The following is a 21,530-nucleotide window of genomic DNA, read 5'->3' as shown; positions in this document are numbered from 1 at the left end:
GGCCGTGCAGGCAGAGAGGTGATCCACATGTAGGCAGGATGATGTGAATTCTGATCTCACCAGGGCTGTTCTGCTCTGTCCAAGTCCTTTCCTGGGAAAACCGCTCCAGAGCAATCTCTGCATGCTCCCACAGCTGAAAACCCACCTACACAAGGGTGCAGTGCAGCCCAGGATCGGTGGTCCTGCCCAGCACACGGGGACTAGGAAGAGAGGAGTCGTTCTGGCTCCAGCAGCAACACTTCTCCCAACATGGAGCTAGCAGCACAGAGGGAGTAACCAGAGCCACCTATGCTCCACACAAAGCTGGACCTCCTAGAGGTGTTTCAGTGTCTCACTGAAGCAGGTTGCCTTCTTCAGGATTCAGCTGTTGCATGGGGATACCTACTTGGTTTAAATACACTCTTAACTGCAATCAAAGAAGTGATTTTAAGGCCATTTGATCATCTTATTGCTCCCTTACAATTTAATTGTTGTACCGTTGCTAATACTAGTAACATTCTTTTGAATGAATCTCTGGTTAAACCATCCATACGCACTTTTCACTGATTCCTGCTTATTCTTCCTCTAAATACTCATGCTGGTAAATAAATAAATATTTTGCCTTCCCACGTTAATGCATAATGTATAAATCAGCCACAAAGAAACCTAAAAACAGTTCTCATGAAAAGGATCTAGGGTGGGATTTTTTTTCCATAAACAACAGCTGGCAAAGTATCTCACAAAAGGAAAAAAAAAATCCCACTTTGCTGTTACATTTAATTGCTTCTGGATTTAAGGCTTCTCCAAAGTTGTTAGCTGCAGCCAGTGTCGGAAGCAAAGTATTTCTGTCCAAGAACTGTGATGGAGCTATCCTCATCTCCTGCTTTAGAAACTTGCTGTCTGCCCAGCAACTGTGCTTCAGCAGCCCCTAGAAAGAATTTAAACACAGATCTCTGCAGCCATCTTCAACCTGCAAATGGGCATCTGCAGCTGGTGAACTGCTTTGAAAGCTCGGGCTGTGCTCCCCTGCCTCCTGCACAGACACTCCAGCCTGCAGGGCTGAGAAGAGGCTGCGTCCTCTCTGGACTGATCACGCCGCACCAAGACACCTTCGCATTGAAATGCCCAAGCACCAGAGCTCAGCAGACAAATGGCATGCTGCAGACAGGGCTCTGGCAAAGCATCCTCCCCAAGCCCCTTTGCTTGGGGCCAAGGTGATGATGGTGGTGAGTGCTTGCCTACCGCATGCCCCTTTGGCTAAAAAACTGCCGGAGCCCCAAACCACAGATCTTCTGGCTTGTCACTCAAAGCAAAACAGCACACTGAGCTGTTGAGTGGACGTTCAGCACCTGGCAGGGAGAGCCTGCGAGCTGGCATGAAGCTGCAGACACAGCTCACTCGCAGCTGGCACCCAAGTTCATGGCTGCCACGGTGCAAGGAGCACCTGGCCTCATTTTATTAGCACTGCTGTTATGAAGTTCTGGCTTACATGCTGACAGCCACTACAGGCGGAGCCCTCTGCCACCCCACTGGAGAGGCAGACTGAGTCCCTGCGCACAAGACACATGGTGCCACATGATGCGGCATCACCTAGCCCCGTGTGCCTGCTGCTGGAGCAACCCCAGCCACAAACCAGGCAGAGCTGGGGGCCTGGGGATCCCATCCAAGCAGCGCATCACTGGCTGTGTTGTAACATCCCCTGCTGCTTCACCTGAAATTCCCAAATACTGGAAAAGTATACTTAAAATTGTCATGTGGCTTTTAGTATAAGTGATCCAAAAGTTAAAAAAATAAAATAAAATTTTACAGAGTTGGAACTTTTAAGGATTTCAAATATTTTAATCCAAAAATTAAAAAGCAGGCAAGTGTATTTTGTTTAAAATTCAAGTAAATTTGGTAACAAAAGGGAATTTTAAACACAAAAAAAATCTTGAAAGAAAAAAAAAAGAAAAAGATAAAGGCAGAGGGAATTATTTTGACTTTTCTGTAACTATTTTCACCCCTACAGAAACAATTTACAGACATTTACACAACATCTTGATACGTTTCTGTTTGCCTGTGTCAGCATTTCAATTTAGATGGCTGGGCCCATTAAGCATATCAAGGAACAAAGATAAATTTGCACTGACAACCACATCTGAGGTTCTGCAAGTCAATCAGCAGGAAGCAGGCTCTACCTTCCAGTTAGTTTCTGTTTACCCTGAATCTCAGTCAACCTCATTTTTAGAGACCCAAGCACCCCAGACTCTGCTGCTGTGCAGTAAAGCTTGTCAGATGAGCAACGTAAACCTGAACTGTTCCTGAGCCTCCCACAGCCCATCCCTTCCAAAAAGGATATATATACCAGAGCTCCATATGCTAGATAACCTCCCTCTTCTGCAATTTACAGTATCTACATAGTAATCCACACAGAGTAACAAATTTGAGGAGGAATACAGCCTATTCCCTTCAAAGCACCAAGCACAAACTGCTTATTTATTTCAGTTCTCCATACATCTAATCACTCACAGCAACATCATTTTACCAGTCCACATATCTCCCAAAGTTTTACAGATAAACTACAAAGGATGTGCTTCTTCCCCTGGTCTTGTGGAAACAGAAAAGTAAGACAGTAAATTAAGTCTGATGGGCTTGCAAATATCGCTCTGAAATTAGGCAACAGGCTTTGCTTTAACCCTACCACCTCTCTGTTCGACTAGCTTTCGGTGGGGATTTGCAGCATCCTATTTGCACTGAGTTCGCAGGCAGGGTGCCCAGAGGGGGAGCACTGTGCAGCCCTCTCCCTCACAAACCAGACGCCTGGGCTTCACCCGGTGGTCCTGAGCGGGCGATGGGACCGCTGCTTCAGCAATTAGTGGTCAAGCAACCAGCAGCTTGGCATCTGCTGTCCGGGGAGGACTCTGCAGGACCCGCAGCCTGCTTTAATAGGGCTGGGAAAAGGAATGGAAGCAAAGCAAGTCTTTTTCTAGCTGAATTTGCTGCAGGCAAGTCTGCACCTCCACTGGGAATATGTCAAGGATCTGCAAAATCAAAATAGGATGGGCAACGCTGAATGACAGCACACACCCTTAAAAGGCCATCTGATCCTGATTTATAGACTCTAAACAGCAGGGTATTTCCTACATGGAAAAATTTGCCAGGGAAACGTCAAGCCCATCTTTACCAGCACTGTCACTTACTGGGCAAAGCAGTTCAATTTGCTCTTCAGAGGAAACTAGGTTTACACACCCATACTGCATGCACGTGTGCTTGGGAACACGGATACATGCGTGCCTGTGCACCAAGGTCTCCTCCAGTAACTTCCAAACACCACCAAACAGTTTCAAAGAAACTTGGCAGAGCAGATTATTAGTAACGACACATACACGTAACTCAGCTATGGACTGCTTGGCCCCCTCTCACCTTCCTGCATGCTAACCTGTTTATTAATTCTATACTGAAGGTAAGTTAAATATCCCTGCATGTCAATCCAAATGCATTCAGCATGGGTGCAGCAGAGGTAGAGCAGGAGACATGCTAGCTTTTAACATAAGCCTTGCTTGGAAGTTGGGTTGTTTTCTTTTCCTTTAGAAAAAGTGAGTGGGGAAAGACATTTCAAAAGGAGGAAATAGAGTAAGTGGAACATAAAATTAATTCAAGCATAGAGGCTGCACGAACAGCTCGATTTCCCCATTGCCAGCTTCCCCCCAGCACACAAGCGGTGGTGGCTCAGTGGAACTTTCCATCGCCCAGTCCAAGTATTTGTCAGCTCCTGCATCCTGATTAAAATCTGTAATCCTGGTTACCGAGGAAGGGGACAGGAGAAATGGGGAGAGCTTAGCATTACCTACAGGAGCCTCAGGCTCAATAGGTACTTGACAATCTCCCTTTAAGACATAGTTTATGTGGTGGTATTTATTTGCACTCCGTTGTCCGCTGCTCTCCTGAGTTTTCCTGGCTGATCCCTTGCCTACCCCTCAGCTTTGCAGGGCTTGCCAAAGTGTCTGCAGACCCTGGTGCTGCTGGGGCACTGCCTTCCAGAGCTTGCATCGCTATGCCATCCATTATGAGAGGAGCAGAAGCAAACCTGGCCTCCATCATCCTGTCTGAACAGGGGAGGATGAGGGCCAAAAGCCTTGCCTGCGTAGCAGGGATTTCTGAACCACATGTGGGCTGCTTCACAGAGGAGTTCAGTACATCCGTGAAGGAAAGAGCAAGAGAGGACACCTTCCTGCCAGGGGAGTCCAGTACTGACTGTTCATCAACCTGGGCCCAAGCACCTGGGGTAGAGGGACACCAAGGTGTGCCAGAAATTACCCTGGCTGCGTGGCCATCTGGGCACTCCCACCAAGTGCTGCCCAGTTCACCTGAATTACTGTGGGCAAGTTCATTGCCTGGCCCTGAAACCAACACTCACTTCCACCTCTCTTCCACGCCTGTCAGTCCAGGGATGCCAGCAGTTACCACCACATCCCTAACGGTTGCTATGACTACAGGAAAGCTGCTGCACTCAGCCTCACAGAGGGTCCTCGCAGCAACCAACTGCCCTTGAGGACATCCTCTAGAGAGTCCTCCTACTCACTGTGTGAGACCATCTCTGCTAGCTGATGCCCCCACACAGCAAACCTGTGTTTATTGCTTCCCTTTTCCCCATCAGGGAGACGTCCTCACAAGAGGCCCAGTTCAGCAGCGGAGTTTTGGCCATGAAGGGCTACAGATGCCGAAGGCTCGCACAGGGCTCTGAAAGCATTAACAATCTCAGAGAAAATAAAGCACGAAGAGGTATTTCAATCAGAGAAACCAGTCACTGACTCCTTATGCTGCAAATTACTGGGAAATGCAAGAGCTAACCAGGGAAGCATCTCTCAGTCCATCAGACCAAGTCCCAGTGGCAAAAACATCCTGCACTTCTCTTGCATTTTTCCCCAGTGAACATAGCACTGGACACAGATGGAGCCAAAAGACAGCATCAGACAGACCTTTAGCCTGACCAGCCCTCCTCTTCCTACGACAGGGCCCTTCTTCAGGCATGCCTACCCCATTGCCTCACACAGATAAGGCCACATTTACCATGAACGCAGCCAGGGCTCCTGTAAGGCACTCTGCTTGCAGCCAGGTTTTAAAGCACAATCGGTTTAGCTTCTGCTGGCAGTTGCCCCAACAGACCCCAAAACAGCATCCTTCTGAGGGAGCCATCCACACAATCAGGTGGCAAAGCACAGGGCTCCCAACAACAGGAGATGAAGGCTCGCTCCTTGGTCACCCTGCCATATCCCAGCCCAAAGGAAGCCGTGAACCATGACTCTGCCAATCCACATTTGAGTTGTGATGATGAATAATTAACAGCCACTTTGTTTTGTAGTGGAATTCTATAGTAGTAATTATACCTGGTTTAACACAAAACAATTATCACCTTCTCCCTTCCGTTTCTTCTCCCATCAATTAAGAGATAGGAACACAGCATCTCTGGCTCATGACTAGTAGCAGCCCTTCAGGAGATGAAGCTAGTGTGGCAGGGAACTACCAGCGTGCCGCAACTGGTAATGTCGCTCAGCCAGGGCATGGATAGCTTGGCCAAGCTGCAGGACAGCGCATCGCAGTGCTCAGGTCATCTGGCAGTCATAGTCATCAGCACAGAAGCTAACTGTACAGTCAGTTTCTTCTGAGACTATTAGTAAGTGCTAATTAGAAGAGGGCATTCAGCCCATCAGCACCTGCCTATCACCAGAAGCCTTGGTTAACACTGCTTCTGTATTCACCAGGCTGCAGACTCAGGCTTCTCTTCAGTTACACACAACTGCTCTGCTTTTGTTATCTGTGCAGATGTATGTACACATCAAATCAAGAAAAGGGTACATTCCAAAGCATCTTCCCCCTCCAGCAGAGATGCACAACCACTGCTGCGCAAACAACCTCCAAAGCTCCCAGCAGGTTCACCTCCCAGCCTCACGCCTATGGCTGGAGAATGCCTGCCCCCAAGACTGCTGGCAGGGACAGAAAGCTGCCGTGCTGCCTGGCCGCTGGCTTCAGCCACCGGTGCACTGACAAGGTCAATCTAGAGGATGCACACAGAGCAGAAGAAGGCTCCACCTGACAGAGACCTGGACAGCTTGTGAAGCACTCTGGGGTAATGGCTCCACAGAACCACTACTTTTTTCACAGAAGTAGCACCAGTATCTTTTGGCCTTTTGAAGATATCTGATGCTATCCTGAAATTTTAGGATTTTTTTACAATATCTTAGAATCCTGAAGTTCAGGATGGAAATAAAACCAAATCCAAAAACCTCTCATTAACTTTGGATGATCAAACGTGAAGTGCAGAGAGGCTTTCCATGCTGCAAACTGCAGCCAAAACCCCAAGAAAGCAGGCAACTATGGGATGCACGCATGTTCACCGGGTTTGGAAGGTCAAAGCAGCTGGCATCTTTTTTTATTATTATTAATTTATGCTGAGAGCATGCCCCGCTTCTACAGGCAGTTCTGTATTTGTAGCAGTAACTCGTCAAGCATACGAGAGGTGCTGGGCTACCTGAGCTTCATCCCTCGGCACACAAGGTTTCGGCAGCAGAGTAGGCAGGCTGCTGTGAACGCTTAGCAAGGATCGCAGCTATTGCTAGCGCTGTGGCTCAGGAGCAGAACAGCTCTGACTCGAGGAACAGAACAACGCGGCTGCTCTCCCTGGCTTTTCAGCCAGCCTGGGGCACCAGCTGCTTTCCCTCCATTACCTCCTACCTCAACCTCCCCCACTCAGGCTGCAAAAGCGGCACAGATTTCTCTTTCTGTGAACTTTTACCACACCTAGCACCAAAGACTTGGATCCCAGCCTGAGTGCAAATCTTCCTGGAGAGCCTGGACCAGAGTGGGAACTCTCTTCCTTACCACTGCTCACCCACCACCGGCACCAAGGCAGCCACCTGCCCTTCCGCCTGAGCTTCAGGACAGAAAGATAACTCATCTTACCATTTTCTAAACAGGGACGGCAAGGAAATAACAGAAAACTTGCAACATATAGGTAACCAGTATCTAATCTGGAAAATTCTTTATGCAGTCCATAAAAAAATCCATTTTAATTACATACTTTTATTTTACCCACTGCTGTGCACTAAATTAAACCGCTTCAACACTAATATATAAAACCATTATTTAGTGCATGCATAAGTGAGTTTATGCACGTGTCTGTGTATAAAAACTATACAATTAAGCGCTGTTTAAAATGCAAATGGTAGATGATAAGGACTCCATCCTGACTGTATTAAATCTCGACTTGGGACGTTGTACTAGGTCCTCGGTGGTTTTAAAACAACTAGTGTAAACTCAATGAAGCTAGTCATAATTTGCATCAGTGGAAAATCTGGACCTTTGATTTTTAAATACTTACTGTTGGCAAGAATTTAAACACAAGCAACAAAAACCTAGTTTGTAACATGGGGCCAGATGTTATTTTTTCTTCTTTTACAGTAACAGCTCAATCTACAAAATACCATGGACACACCAAAATGTAACGTGTGTGCTTATAACCATTTGCTCTGACCTGCATTATCAAGCCTACCTACCTACCCTTCTGGCAGCACAAAGAGACTTCAAAATAAGATAAAATTAATATGTTAATGTTGTGGAAAGCTCCTCAACAGGACTGAAGCTGCAGAAGGGGTCTCGGTGGGATTGCTGCTCCAGCCAAACCCAGCCCCAGCCTGGCAGCCAGCAGGCAGCTTGCTGGTGGGCTCCTTCGGACAGAAACCAGCTGAGGTGGCAGCACCAGCCCCAGGCAGGGACAGTGACACTGCGACAGTGGCCCAGTCCTCTGCTGGCAGAGCTGGCCGGGCAGGGGACAATGGCCCCAGGGCTGGCAGTCCCTGCACTCAGCTCTGCCCTGCATTACACCTTGTCTAAGCAGCTCTGCACTCTCCAGAGCTCCCTACCGGAGCGCAGCCTGCTCCTCAGCTCGGGGCCCCCAGCGTCAGGGGGACACGGACCTGGTGGAGTGAGCCCAGAGGAGGCCACGAAGGTGACCGAAGGGCTGGAGGCCCTCCTGTGAGGACAGGCTGAGGGAGCTGGGGCTGTTCAGTTGGTTGTCTTTCTTTTTTTCCTTAAAAAGCAACATCCACCAGGAAAAGCTGCAGCAGGGGTAACTTCAGAGCCTGGCCCCGGAGATCACAATACCACCAACACAAAATTCCAGCCTACCATCACAGGCCAACTAGGTTTTCTATTTCCCATTTTAAAATACTAATAAAAGGCAATGCCTTCCACCCCCAGAACTCTTTCCAAATCCAGTGGTCTAATTCTCCAAACCTCAAAACCCACGAAAATCTTTGGAAACATTTTATATTTCAGCACACACCCTCTGACGTTGCCCTTTAAAATAGCACAGATTTGCATAAAATCACCTGAGATAGAGAACCTGCTACAGCTGGGACTGAACTTCCATTTCCATCCCAGGCCTCCCCTCTCAGTGCCTTAGAATCATCAAACACACTTCTCCAGAGCCGACATTTCCCATAGCCCCACTTCACCCTGCCCGCCGTCAGCTTCTCACCTCTCAAGCCTATGCAAAATACCTCTGCCAGGAATTTGGGTTAGGGAAGGCACCATCCTCCACATGCTTTGCTCAGAAACTTTCTGCTCTGAACAAGAACAAGTCACTGGAACAAGAAACGCCCAAGCAGACTCTCTGGTAGGTCTTGATGAAGCTGGCATACCTAACCATGTGTAACCCAAGCCAGAATCTGAGGATTTAAGCCTCTGACGTATCAGTATTATCTGCAAAGTAAGCCAGACTTGAAGATTAGCATTCAAGATACACAACCATGCACAATATTTTTAATGAGAAGAGGAAATGCAGAGCCTGTCCCCAGGACAGGGGATTTTACAAGGCTTGAGGTCAACAGGCACCAAGACAAATGACTTAATTCCCCAATTTCTTCATACTGCAATTCTAAAATTTTTAGCAACCCAAAATTTGCAGTAGCGTAGATTTTCCTTTCTTAAGAAAAAAACCAAAAAAACCCCAAACCAACAAATAAACAAACCCCACCAACCTGTTATTTGCTTTACTAAAGGCAGTACCAGTATGGCCCATAACGATGTGGACTTCAATTAAATTTTTTAGTTATTGGAAAAGTAAATTTTTCGGTCTAAGCCTCAAATCTCAAACTGCTGATTTGTACCTCTGCCTTGATATATGGGCTGGTTTTATGGTACTGCACAACTACAAGTATTCATTTGTTTTGACAAGTGTGAAAGGGAAAGCCAGTACACGGATTTCTGCAAGTCGCATGCTGCCCCTTACTGTCACAGGGACCGCGCACTGGAGGAGCTGCTGGAAGGCGCACAGGGCGAGCCAACTGAAAGCCTGACCAGGAGCTCAACACATCTACGAGGTGCAAAAGAGCACTGAACCTCCACAGCTTGCCACCCAGTGCCCTGGGCTCATGACAGACAGAGCAAAAGGACGGACCAGTTACACACAACCCCCCCATGCTGGCAAAGCCCAGAGGCATCACCACGTGCCAGAGCTGCAGGTGATGCTGCTGTGTCCCTCCCCTGCTTTAGGAAGGGGGAAACAATGTGATGGCCCAGGATACCTGTTGTGGTCTGACACAAAACTCTCCTTGCTCCAGTTTTGCACAGGGGACCTGGACAAATGAATGCTGAAAACATTGGATTAAGGGCTAAACCATCACTTGATGCAAGCCAGCAAATTCAGCAGAGCCTGTCAGATTTAGCATCAGCTATGTATCTGTCCAGAGTTTGCCCACAGGGCGGACAACTTAATCTCTCTACTGTCAAGAGGCAGGAAACATAATTTACATTATTCAGAAGTCCTTCTCCCAGAAATCTGTGTTTGTGCTACAGCGCAGCTATGGCTTCCAGACTTCTGCAGCCCTGGAGAACTCGCATCTGTTCTGAGCTCCCAAATGGCTTAAAAAGCCAGCTGCCACTCACTCTGGGAGAAACCAGCAGCATAATAAAATGCTGCAGGAAGTACATTCACAAAATAGGACCTTGGTGGAAATAGGATGCTGGGAGAATTATGACATTTTACAAAAATGCAGCAATATATTTTTAAATGCTTAAGTGGACAATTTTCACTTACCATGACAGAAGAATAATTCAGGTGTGTAAAAAAATAAACTATTCTGGTATCTGGCCAATCTAGAACATCTTACATCTGGTACACACTTACTTTTGTTACAGCTGTGAGACATTATTTTTACTTCAGGAATGTCCTGAGGCCACACTGCCTCGAGCAGCTTACGTCTGCTAAGTAAGCATCAGTCACTGATTTGATCAGAAAGATGGTCCAAAAAGTATCATGAACACATTTACTGGCAATTTACAGATTCTGAATTGGCAGTAACTCCTTACAGCGCACTCTTCACCAGCACAGCCCAGCCACGCCATGCCCTGCACTGCCCGTCAGTATCAGCTGTGCCATCCTGCTGCCGAGGCACGGAGCGGACCTGACCCACATCTCCCAGCACAGCCATGCCAGAACCAGCAAGAGAAACCATCTCTCCAGCAGCTCGGCCTGCTGCTCCCTTCCACAGACTTCCAGCGGCAGCACGGCTCGGGGCTGAAGGCTGCCCACCCTTCCCCCAGGGAGCCTGTGGCAGACTGGCAGGACCAGAGGCTGCCGCTGGCATGGACCAGCACCACCAAATACAAGGACAGCAACAGCTCTTCCCAGCTGCCAGCCCAAAAGCCTACAACAGTCCTCCTGTCCATGCTCAGCCAAAAAAAATCCAAGTGTGTTTTCTCCCAAGACAAAGGAGTATGTCTGACTCGACAATTCCTAGCCTCCCTCCCCCTTCTTAGGAATTCAGAAGGCTTCTCAGATTACTAGAGGGATGCACCACAGCAGCCTGGCATCCTCAGGTGTCTGGGAAGTAAAACCCATTTCAGAAAGGTACAATGTGATATTTATTCATGTCCGAGGTCCTGCTTTGCTTCTTAACACCTTCTAAATGCAAAGATTTGGAAGCAATGGTCCCTCCTCAGTATTTTAAACCTCTCTGCTGCCTTTTCCATGACATGTAATAACCAAAGGAGTAGCCTAAGCCCGCTAAAAGTTCAAGGAACCAAGTCTCATCTCTCTAAAGGACAAAAACCACGAAAAAAACAAAGCCCAAAAAAACAAAACTGAGAAAATTTCTGGGCATTTAGAAGTCATTTCAGAGGAGAAAATATAAACATAAAAAGGGACGCAGCTCCCTGCCTCCTTTGCTGTTACTCCAAGCATGGGTTCTTGCTACACAACTGTATAGTAACTAGCTGATAATGTACTTGGGAAAATATTTTCCTCCTCTTTCTGCTGAAGAATGCTGATATCTGCTACCTGCATTTTTTCCCCACAGATAAAGTAGGCAGCTCCTGTAGAGATGATGTACCTGAAAAAAACATGTTTGTCCCCCATGAAGTTATGTGTGCAAACGCAATCCATCAGCTTGTCTGAGCAATATTTGAGTTCCACTGTAAAACAGCTATGCTCCACCTTGTATTTCCTTTCATCTTACGAATGCATGTTTTTACTGTGGTCCACTCCATCAAATAAGCCTGGAATCCCACAAACTCAAAGCTTGAAAGCTACGTTTTATCGAGACTGATCACTGTCTTCGAAAAGGAAATAACTTAACATAGAGATAAAAGAGACCAGCTTTACATCAGAAAAGCCTTCTGCCATGTCTATTTTTTGTTTGGCTAGACTAGTAAACAGCAAAGCAAGTTCCAAAATCTTAGCGCACTCCAGAGCAGACTGCAACCAGGACTCCTGTGGGCAGGCAGAGCATTTCAGCATGCAGGTCCTTGGGCACGAGGGGCTGGAGCCCAGGGCATCTCTGGCCTCTGACGGAGATGAGAAGCAGCTGCTCATGCAGACACAGGTCACCTAGGCTCCATGTCCCTCCAGCAGAGAAGCCAGCTTGCCAGCACAGTGACCTCCTGCCCTGCTCTCTGCAGTTTCACAGCCCTCCCCTCCCAGCAGGGACACGTCCCAGCACCTGCACTGGCCGTGCTCCAGTCACAGGCCCGGAAGAAGCTTTAGTGAAAGCATGTACAAGGCAAAGCCTTCTCACAGTGATTGGCAGCATCAGGGTCAGTACTTCACATCCAGACAACATTTAGCACCAGCCAAAAGAGGTCGTTTGAGCAACCCCTGGAGAGCAAGTTAAATCAAATAGTGACTAATAAGTTACAGGCGGGTCATTTCATTACAGCCCAAATGAAGACTAGACAGAGAAACGCGATTGGAAGCTGTAGCCCTACATATGCCTATCTTACACGGCCCATAGTTTTAGCTGAGTATATCTCTCCCCTAGACCCTTGCGCAGTACTTCAAAAAATAACAAAGCAGCCTATTGTTAGCAAAACACTATGAAATACAAGAGGTTAAGGTTTGGATTTTGGCAAATCTACTTGGCTGTGGGTGCTCCCATGCAGCTGGAGCATCAGGGATGAAAAGGGGAACAAGGGCTTGAAGCAGTAAGGAATGATCTGCAACAAATGACCTCTTTGAGGTACCAGACGCAGACCTTTTGGGGGTACTGCAGCTGTGTGCTCCCTGCCACCATTATTGCTATATTCCCCTGGCCAGCAAGTCCATGTCCAGCATTCCCTGTTTCAGGTTTTGTCAGTAAAGCTCACAGGTAGCCTAAAGCAAAAAACTGATAAACACAATACTAGGAAGAGCCACCATGCAAATTGGGTTACACTTCTGACTGGCTCTCAAATTATGTCCTCCTGTGTTTTTGATAGCAGCAGGTGTACAGGTTAAGATCTGTTCCTTGTTCCCTACAGAATCATTCCTTTTATTTATTTTTTTTTTTTGTTCTTTTCATCATTTCTCAAGACTATTAACGTGCTTCTTTGGTAGCAACAGTCAATTATCGTTTGGCATTCTTCACTCAACACCCAGCACGACATACAGACTCTTCCATAAACACTCTGCAAGGCCCTCAGTGCATAGCTAGCATATGACAATACAGTAATTTCCACTGGAAACAACAATTACAACGGGAACATGCTAATCACAAGTATTACCAATTAAGCAAATGAGTCCCAGAGGGTGAGATTTTGCAGACTGGTGCACATCTTGGCCATGTTGCGATGCAGAAGGCTGAAGGCTAAGTACTCATAAGCCAGGAGCCAATGGGTCTAATGAGATTCTTTTCTATTAGAACAAGTAGTGGTTTAATTACAACTGTTCAATACACACGCAATGATGCAGGCTGCAAAAATAAAAAGCAACTTTCCGGCGAGGGCACTATAGGCTCACAGGAGTTAGCCACCTTTCCTCTACCTACAAGCTGCAGAAGTGATCCTGGTTTCAGGATTTGGGTCATTTTGCCACTTCGCTCCCCTCCGTTTCCTAATTCTTTGGTTTCATCAATGCAAGAGAACACACTGAGGATAAACTGGGAAATAGCACTGCCACCTCTTGATTTTAATCACAGAGCTAGTATTATTTTTCTCCCTAAAGCTTCAGCTCCTGGAGTCACACACATAATCACATGGGAATACTGGCAAAATTTCAGCAAGAAGAATGCTGCTAGCCTCCTGTGTGTGCACAGAAGGCCCTATTTTCCAGGGAACTGCATGATTTTAGAGGTCAGTTCAGAGTTTTTAAGTACCCAGCAAACAGCGATTGTTCCGAGTGTCCCCCGTGGTGTGCGGTGCAGGTGCAGTCCTGCAGTAAGGACACGGCGGGTCCTGCCTCAGAGCAACCTGCTCACCCGTACGTCAGCCCAGCTTGGCAGTATTTGGGTCACTGCTACCTTGAGTGGCCAGAGAGCCCTGGAGAAAGTACTTATGACCACCTCTGACTACAAAGAGGTCCTGCGGCCCAGGAGTCCCACAGATCAAGGCCCTGACAAAATACAGCCCAGAAAGCAAACCCTGCAACACAGCTGCAACCGAGGCCAATTCAAAGATGTGCTCCGCTCAGCTGAAGCTCCAGAGCAGTCAAATGTGTTTTTAAATAAAGCAGCAAAACCAAGTCACGAAGCAACCCCAGTGCTAGGAGCTTCGCAGTGCCAAATCGCAGCCCGAGGATAATTGTTCTGACACAGCAGAAAACGAGCACCGTATGTACGTGTGTGCACAGCCAGCCCAGACACAAGGGGCACTGCCAGGCCCCCCTGGGGTGAGCGTCCCTGCCGTTACGCCAGAGCGTTCAGCCCCTCGCTGCCTGCCACAGCGGCAGGAAGGACGCCACGGCAGCTCACCGCGCCGGCACAGCCCATGAGAACACCAGGCCTCCCGAGGCTCCTGCACGCTGCTCACCAGCTCCCACCCCATGGCTGGCTCCTCCACACGATGGCAGAGCATGATGGAGAAAGACACCCTCTCCCTTCCGCTCAAGGAGGAAAGAGATGCTGTATTTTCCACTCCCTTGGCCAATTCTTGCAATGGTGAATGGTTCCTGTTAAAAAGATTTCTTGGTGTGGCCTTGCCCTGCTAAATTCAAGGGTCTGCTGGCCCCTGGAAGTTCCCCCCCAGTGCCACCCATGGGGTGGCACACTGACATCGGAACTGCCACCAGGTAGATCAAACATTTTCCCAGTCAGGAAAATAAACTCTTATTCTACTTCATTGCAGGAAAAAAAAAAAAAAAACACCAAACCCAACCAAACCGCCCCCCCCCCCCCAAAAAAAAAAACCAAAACAAAAAAATCAATCTAACTCCACTACAAGAAGTACATTAGTCGAAATTCAAAAGTTTGCGGAAAATTTCTGGAGCCCCAGAAATCATCCCAAAGACCAGAGAGGTGGAAAAAACCCTCCAAAAACCAGCTGCATAAATAACCAAGTGGCATAATACTTTCCACCATCTGCAAGTTATCTTTAAGTATCAAAACTTTCATAAGTCAACTTCTCTGACACAGGCTAACAACAACATCTGTGACCAAAATCAAGTCTTGCCCTCCACTGTCTCCAACAAGGCCTGTCCTACCCGAAACATAGGATGGGAGACTTGTGTGTGCCATGTCTCTGCTATTCACATGTCTCTGCTGACCAAAAGTCACCTGAACTTAGCTCCAGAAACACATTCCAGCTGCCAAAAAAACACCACAAAACCCAATCAAAAAAAGATAATTACAGCTGAGCAGGTTGGGTGCACCCACTTTCAGATCAACACTGTAACAGCCTTCACCTAATGCATTTGTGCATGGCCCATGGCAAACACGTGTGAAAAGAAAAATCATTTGCAGTATTTCTAACAAGCCAAGCCGGGGGCTCAGCTCAGCAAGGAAGAACCCTTCCAAACCCAATGATGGCCTCACACTTTCCCCTCAGCCAGAGACCAAGGGGGCACACAGCCTAGACAAAAACGATGCTCTGTTAAAACGCAAGTGTTGGACATGGAGCTCTGCCAGCACTGGTGGTTTGCCTCTTCAAGCCCCAGCTACTGGGGCCAGGTGACAACATCACAACCTCACTCTTGTTCCCATCAAGAGAACATCTCTCCTTCCTGAGTGTAGGAAAAGAAAACCCAACTCCATGCCAGCACACAAACCTAAAAAAAAAAAAAAAAAAGCCATGCTTGCTTCTTCATTTTTTCTTTCTGAGGTTTTAACTGCAATGTCACAGTTTTCTAATGCTCCAGCTTTGGAATTGACAGAGCTTCTCTGTGCTGCCCGGTGTCAGGAGCAACACAGCACTCTTCCAAGGTGATAATGCACTGCTTGTGACCCCCTGCTCCCAAAGTGCCAGACCTGATGGTCTGGACTGTTATACTGCAGAGAAAACACCACCATGGGGAGACCTTCATGTCAGCACTGCAGACCCCAAGCCTCAGGAACAGGGCTCCCATTATCAGGGTGGGACAAATGACAACCCTCGTTTGCAAAGCACAAAGTGGCAAAAAGAAGGTAAGTCCTTGAATCACTGTGATGCTGGGCACCAAAGCCATTTCAACCTAGACGAGAAGCGGTGGGCAGGAGAGGCTGGTACCTGCTGTGCGCTACTCACTCCCCTCCCTCTCAGCCTTCACTCCGGAGGAATCGAACCCCCAACTTCTGTCAAGTCTTCTCTTTTTTGGGGGGTGGGGGTGGCAGAGGGCAATCAACAGACAGAACCAACGTGGGAGCAGAAGTTTGAGTAAGTTTCTGTCAGTTTCACAAAACTGTTATGTCCGGGGGAGGGAAGAATGTCTTTTTTTATATCCTTCAAGGACATTTTGTTACTAAACTTACAGCAATTTCTTTTTCTAAGATTTCCACAAGTGAAAGCAAGGTTCTGCAATTTGCTAGGCAGAACCAAATTTTTACTTTTTGTTTTACTAGGAAAAAAATTAATTTTGCTTGAGGGAAAGCGACTTTTTTTTTTTTAATTGCATTTTGATTCAGAACAGAGGTAAAAAAACAAAAAAAGAATAAAACCCTATCACTCTTCACATAGCATATTATATCTGCTTGCGAAGAAGGCCTTCTTGGCAGTGGAGGAGCAAGTACATTCCAGATGAATTTCCTTCTCTCTGACATCTTGTTTCCCATCCACAAGCCCACCCCTCTAAAGCAAAAGCCAGGCTTGTAAAGATACCACTCCTTGCACCTTCCAGAGGCAAAAAGCAGAAGGATGCTCAGGAAGGAAAGAGTCCAAGCCTGGTACCACACCTCCAAGTGCAAAGGCCAAGAGACGAGAAGACCATGTCACCTACAGACACGAAGAAGTCACCATCACCTTCTGCATCCAAATATCAGAGCTCTACTAAAATGATGAGCACATCTTACCCACATGTGATTTCTCCGTCTTCCCCAGCCTCGATGCCAATGGGTATCGGTCCCGTACCCCAGATCCTGCTGCCCAGATACACATATCCCCAAGCGCTGAAAAAAGTGCTGTTGTGCATGCAGAAGCACAAACACGAGCTGGAATCTCAGGACAACTCCACTCGTTCAAATACTTCAGTGACTGAGTATTTAATTTAAAACAGCTTGTTCCTAGCACACAAGCCCATCTTAGACTGTGCTAGAATTTTGGGATCTGCTAGGCCCTTCTGCCACTGCCGTGACCTTCCATGTGGTCTTATATATACAATGCTGATGATGCACCAAAAGATAACACACAACCCAGGGCAAACCAAGAAATGTTCTCCTTCCTTCTCCGTCTGCCCCCAGGCTATGCCATGCACCCGGCAGGCCTCGGTCACCAAGCTGGGCAGCGAGAAACCCACGGCAGTCACTGTCATCTCACTGCCCTGGGGACGCAAAACAGCTGGGAGCAAAAGCTTCACAGGAAAGAGATCAGAAAGCACAAATTCACGTGAGGTCGTTTGGGCTTTGTGGGTTAAGATTTGTGGTTCAACACAAAAAAGGTCTCTAAAGAATCAGTAACAAGCATAAGCAAGCAGTCTGGAAGAGTTACCTACTTCATAGCCAAGCACTACAAATTACATTATCATAATCTATGACTCACCGGAGAAATATAGATAAAACAGAAAGCTGCTTTTGAAACAAGACAAGGAAATGTAAGAAATAATTGCATAAAAACTTCTTTGGCTGTTTAAACACTTTTTTGCCTGAGGGTCTAAATGAATATACCAAGATCTTTTTAATTTCTGCAGTAACCACGTATTTCCTGCTATTACTGATAATGACTTTTAAATGGCACACTTAAGTGGTGCTGGTATTTTATTCGCAGCCTTTCTGAGGCAGGAGTGATGGGCACCTGGGAAGTGGTAATGCCGGGGAGGAACGCGATGACAGCTCATCAGCAGAAACATATGTCAGTCTAGTGAGGAACTAACGAGGGGTGGCACCGGGACTGCGGCATGCCACAGCCAAGCAGCCTCTGACAAATTTCTAGACACTTTACATCCCATCATGATGCAGCCTATGAGTTTGTCACCTTTAAAACAGCTGATAAACCAAGTCTGAATTAACAGCAGCTTTCTTTGAATTTCTCTAGTGTAACCCTAGCTTCGAATTTGGTAGCACATGGACCTGACCCAAAGCTCAACATTAAATCCTTTTCGTTGCCTTCCAGTGGGTGAGTCAGGACTAGGTGGGTAAATGATACTTTACCTGACGTAACATGAGCATTTCTCACTCTCTTTTCATCATCTTCTGTATTAGCTAAAACTGCCAAACCCAGCCCAACATCACAAGTGCTTTAGTTAAACAGTATCGCTTTTTTGTGAATAAACTCTGTCCAACTTTTTGCCCATCTCTAGTTCCACGCACCTTCACAAGGACACAGTATAGTAGAGAGGCCAGAAGAACATCTGCTGCATGATGGCACAGTCAGATACTCCCTTGAAGAGCCACCTGGGATCCAAAAGGGACAGGCTACACAGGTATGATTACAGGACTAGAAAAAAGGGGAACAGACAAGAGACCAGAGGCTCTTTAGAAATGGAAGTGGGCTGCTTTGTTGTTCTGCCTTCACAAGCACTCAACACAAACACAGCAACAGCATCAGGGCAGAGCACATGATGAATGTTTCTCCGCTTCTTCCCGTTAAAAGGGCTCACAGCAATAAGGCTTAAATTGGCGTTTGAAAGCACATTGGCAGGTACTCAAATCCCACAGCAACAAGCAGCTAAAATAATCTAGTAGACTTGCAAAAGTAGGGGTCTTTTGAAGCTCACATTTATCTCATCCACCTGCCACACCTTGCTGCTTTCCCTGCCCTTTCTGGGGAGCGTACTTTTTCACCCACATTGTCCATAGCTGGGCACCAGCTTGCAACCGCTTCTAGAGCCAGTCACTCATAGAGCTGGCTCCTGACCAAGGCCTGTGCACAACACCTAACCGACGCTGCCAGCGCTGAGAGGGCAAGGGAGCCAGCAGAAAGCTTACATGTCATTGCATTAGCTAAATTCAATGGATTTTTGAAAGGAAATCGTCTCCCCTTATTTGCTACCCTGATACAGAAGCAGCCATCCTCCAGATTGAGTCTTGCAGGGTTGATTTCCAAGTGCCATACTGCAGGGCTCAAAAGTTCCCAGGGGTTCGGGGAATCAGGGCTACATATTACAGAACGAGCCATGTGTTTTAAAACTAACTGCTCAAAAAGACCACACTCCAACTGCAACGGCTTCAGAGGGAAAAACTGCAAAGGGCAAAAAAAAAAAAAAAAAAAAAAATCTTTAGGCTGGATTCAGTCCATTTCACCCCTTTAATATTTCTATAATGTATGTTTCAAAGGAAAAGTAAGCAAAACCTCCAGTATTTGGAGCAGTTCTGATGATAAAATGCTACTAGATATCCCACTGGATAAACCATTAGAAAATAAAAATAGCAATTTGCACATGTCATGCCAGGCTTCCAAACGAGCCTGAAAATACACTTGCAGTTAAAGAAAAAGGGTCTTTCCCTTAGCATGTAAAAATGTGTTTACTGCCAACAGAGTACAAAAGCCAAGTGTTGCAAAAAACCACAAAACACTTCAAGATGAGGCACTTAATTTCCTTCCCCCAACAGATGAGGTGAAACTGCTTTTTTGAACACCCACTTTTGCCTAGCTGTAGGTGTTTATACAACTTAGTTTTGGAAGTAAGCAGGAAAAGAAATTGTCTTTTCAGGCAGCATGTTCCTACCAACACTTGCCAACGGGAAGGAGAAGTGCCCGGAGGCCTGCTGCGCTCCAGCACACGTCCCGCAGGGATGCTGCAAGCGCTCAGCTCTGCCAGCCTCCAGGTAACAACAGACGCCCGAGGGTTCGGTTATGCACCGCACTGACCTGTGCTCGCCAACACTGTGACTTCAGCCAAACCGCCTCGGTTTCCTCGAGCGGCACTGCACAGGCAAGCAGCTGGAAAAGGCACAGGGAGGCACGCTCGCTGATCTCTTGTGCTTCTTGTCCAGTGCACCAGCTCAGGGCCCTGCTGGTGTAGCACTGACACCGCTGGCGGAAGGGGGACCGTGCTGCCCCGGGGGGCTGCTGAATCGAGCCTCCCCTCAGCCTCCTTTAACACCAATTATCCGTGCCAGAGCCATACACCAATTTGAACTGCCCTATTCCTACCCATGCTTTTAAACACAAAAGCTGTTGTTGGGAACTGCGCTGAAGGTCTCCTCATCCTAATCTGCTGGGATGAGGGTTAAACTTGCATTAGACTAGACCTCAGCAGCCCGGCTCCATCACCAGGTCCCACTGCAATCTTCTGAAAGGAGATTGAACGGCTATTTCACTCTCGGCATCAGGAAACAGAGCACAGAACGAAGCTGTACGCGCTCATGACTGGTGGCCCATTTTGTGCTGGAATCAGAAATGTGGCATCATTCTGAGTTGCAGGGAAAACAGAAAATGCTGAAATTCTCAAAGCACAACTAACACTTTTCTTTCTCGTGTTACTGTATACAGCACAACAATAATTCAGAACAAGGCGAAATATCAATGCTATTTACAGCATCACTTCTACCAGCTCTTTCACTTCATTTGCTGAAGAGTAGAACTGAAGCATTCTGCATGTGGCCTACAGTCCACTGAAGTCAACAGGTAACTTTTATGGACGCTTCAGTAGAGTCCCATCCCTGTTCAAACCAAGACAATTCAAACATTTCTGACTGCCATCCAGCCTAGCATTACGATTCACATTTACAATATGGTAACGGTCCAAATGAAACCCATGAAACAAAACAGAACCTAAACTTTGTTACTTACACTTTCTTTTCTACAGTACTTAAAATCAGTTTGCTATTACAGAATGTATTCTGTTGTAATGTTATGGCAATTCAGAGGAAAAAACCCCAGCAATTCACCTAGATATTTCTACTTTCTCTCTCCTGAACACTATACCATGTAATTATATAGTTTTATCTTCTGGAAAAGAGAGAGAAAAAACACACAGCACAAAAAAAATCCCACACGTTTCCTATAGACCACTTTATTTGGTGAAGGCAGCCAAAATAGCTGAGGATGGTGAGACAGCAGGTGCTGATGTACCAAGGGCAGAGGGGAAAGATTACTATGGATGCTGATGTGAGGCTGCAGACCAGATCTGCACTACATGGGAGATATGAAAACAAGTAAAAAAATTGTATAAGAAGAATTTTTGTACTAGTTTTTGCCATCTAAAAAAAAAGACTATAATCATCCATCTGTCCAGAAATGTTACTAAGGATTATGGTGGAGGAAAAGTTACAGGCAGAAGTTCAGCAAGGATTGTACTTGTTAGAATATCTCTTAAGGCACATCACCTACATAAATTGCAAAGGATGGGCAAACACCTTTCCTTTCCTTTCCCTTCCCCTCCCTGAACTTTAAGAAGTGACACCCAAACTCTGTTGTGGGGAAAAAAAAAAAAAAAAAAAGACTGAACAGTTTATATCACTATTAAAAGAGAAGGCTTTATATTATGATGACTTCTATTTAGGTAGAAATAAAGTCAATGCAATCAACCAGATGCAAATTGAAGACTCCCCATCTTGTCCTTTTTTCTATCATCCATGGAAAGTTACGTTGTGTGGGGTTGCAAGTGATTTGTCCTTTTAACCACAAGCCAGGAAAAAGCCCTCCTTTAAAGAGAGGGGGGCTCCTTCAGAATAAGCGCAAGTTGACAAAAAGCCCTGGACAGATCAGGGAAGGCAAGTTCAAAAAGCACATCAGCATGTCTCCTACAGTTAAAC

General features: G+C 46.7%; 1 protein-coding gene across 11 annotated transcripts in view; it reads right to left on the bottom strand.

Moving 5' to 3' along the window:
• The window catches only part of LOC130157758 (sodium/potassium/calcium exchanger 3-like), a 280,298-nt gene that overhangs the window by 228,167 nt on the left and 30,601 nt on the right, over positions 1–21,530 (bottom strand). The window lies entirely within an intron of this gene.

This window comes from Falco biarmicus, chromosome 12 (genome assembly GCF_023638135.1).
Source record: "Falco biarmicus isolate bFalBia1 chromosome 12, bFalBia1.pri, whole genome shotgun sequence".
Classification (NCBI taxonomy): domain Eukaryota; kingdom Metazoa; phylum Chordata; class Aves; order Falconiformes; family Falconidae; genus Falco; species Falco biarmicus.
The sequence above is the reverse complement of the archived record's forward strand: the minus strand, read 5'-3'. Positions and strand labels throughout refer to the sequence as shown.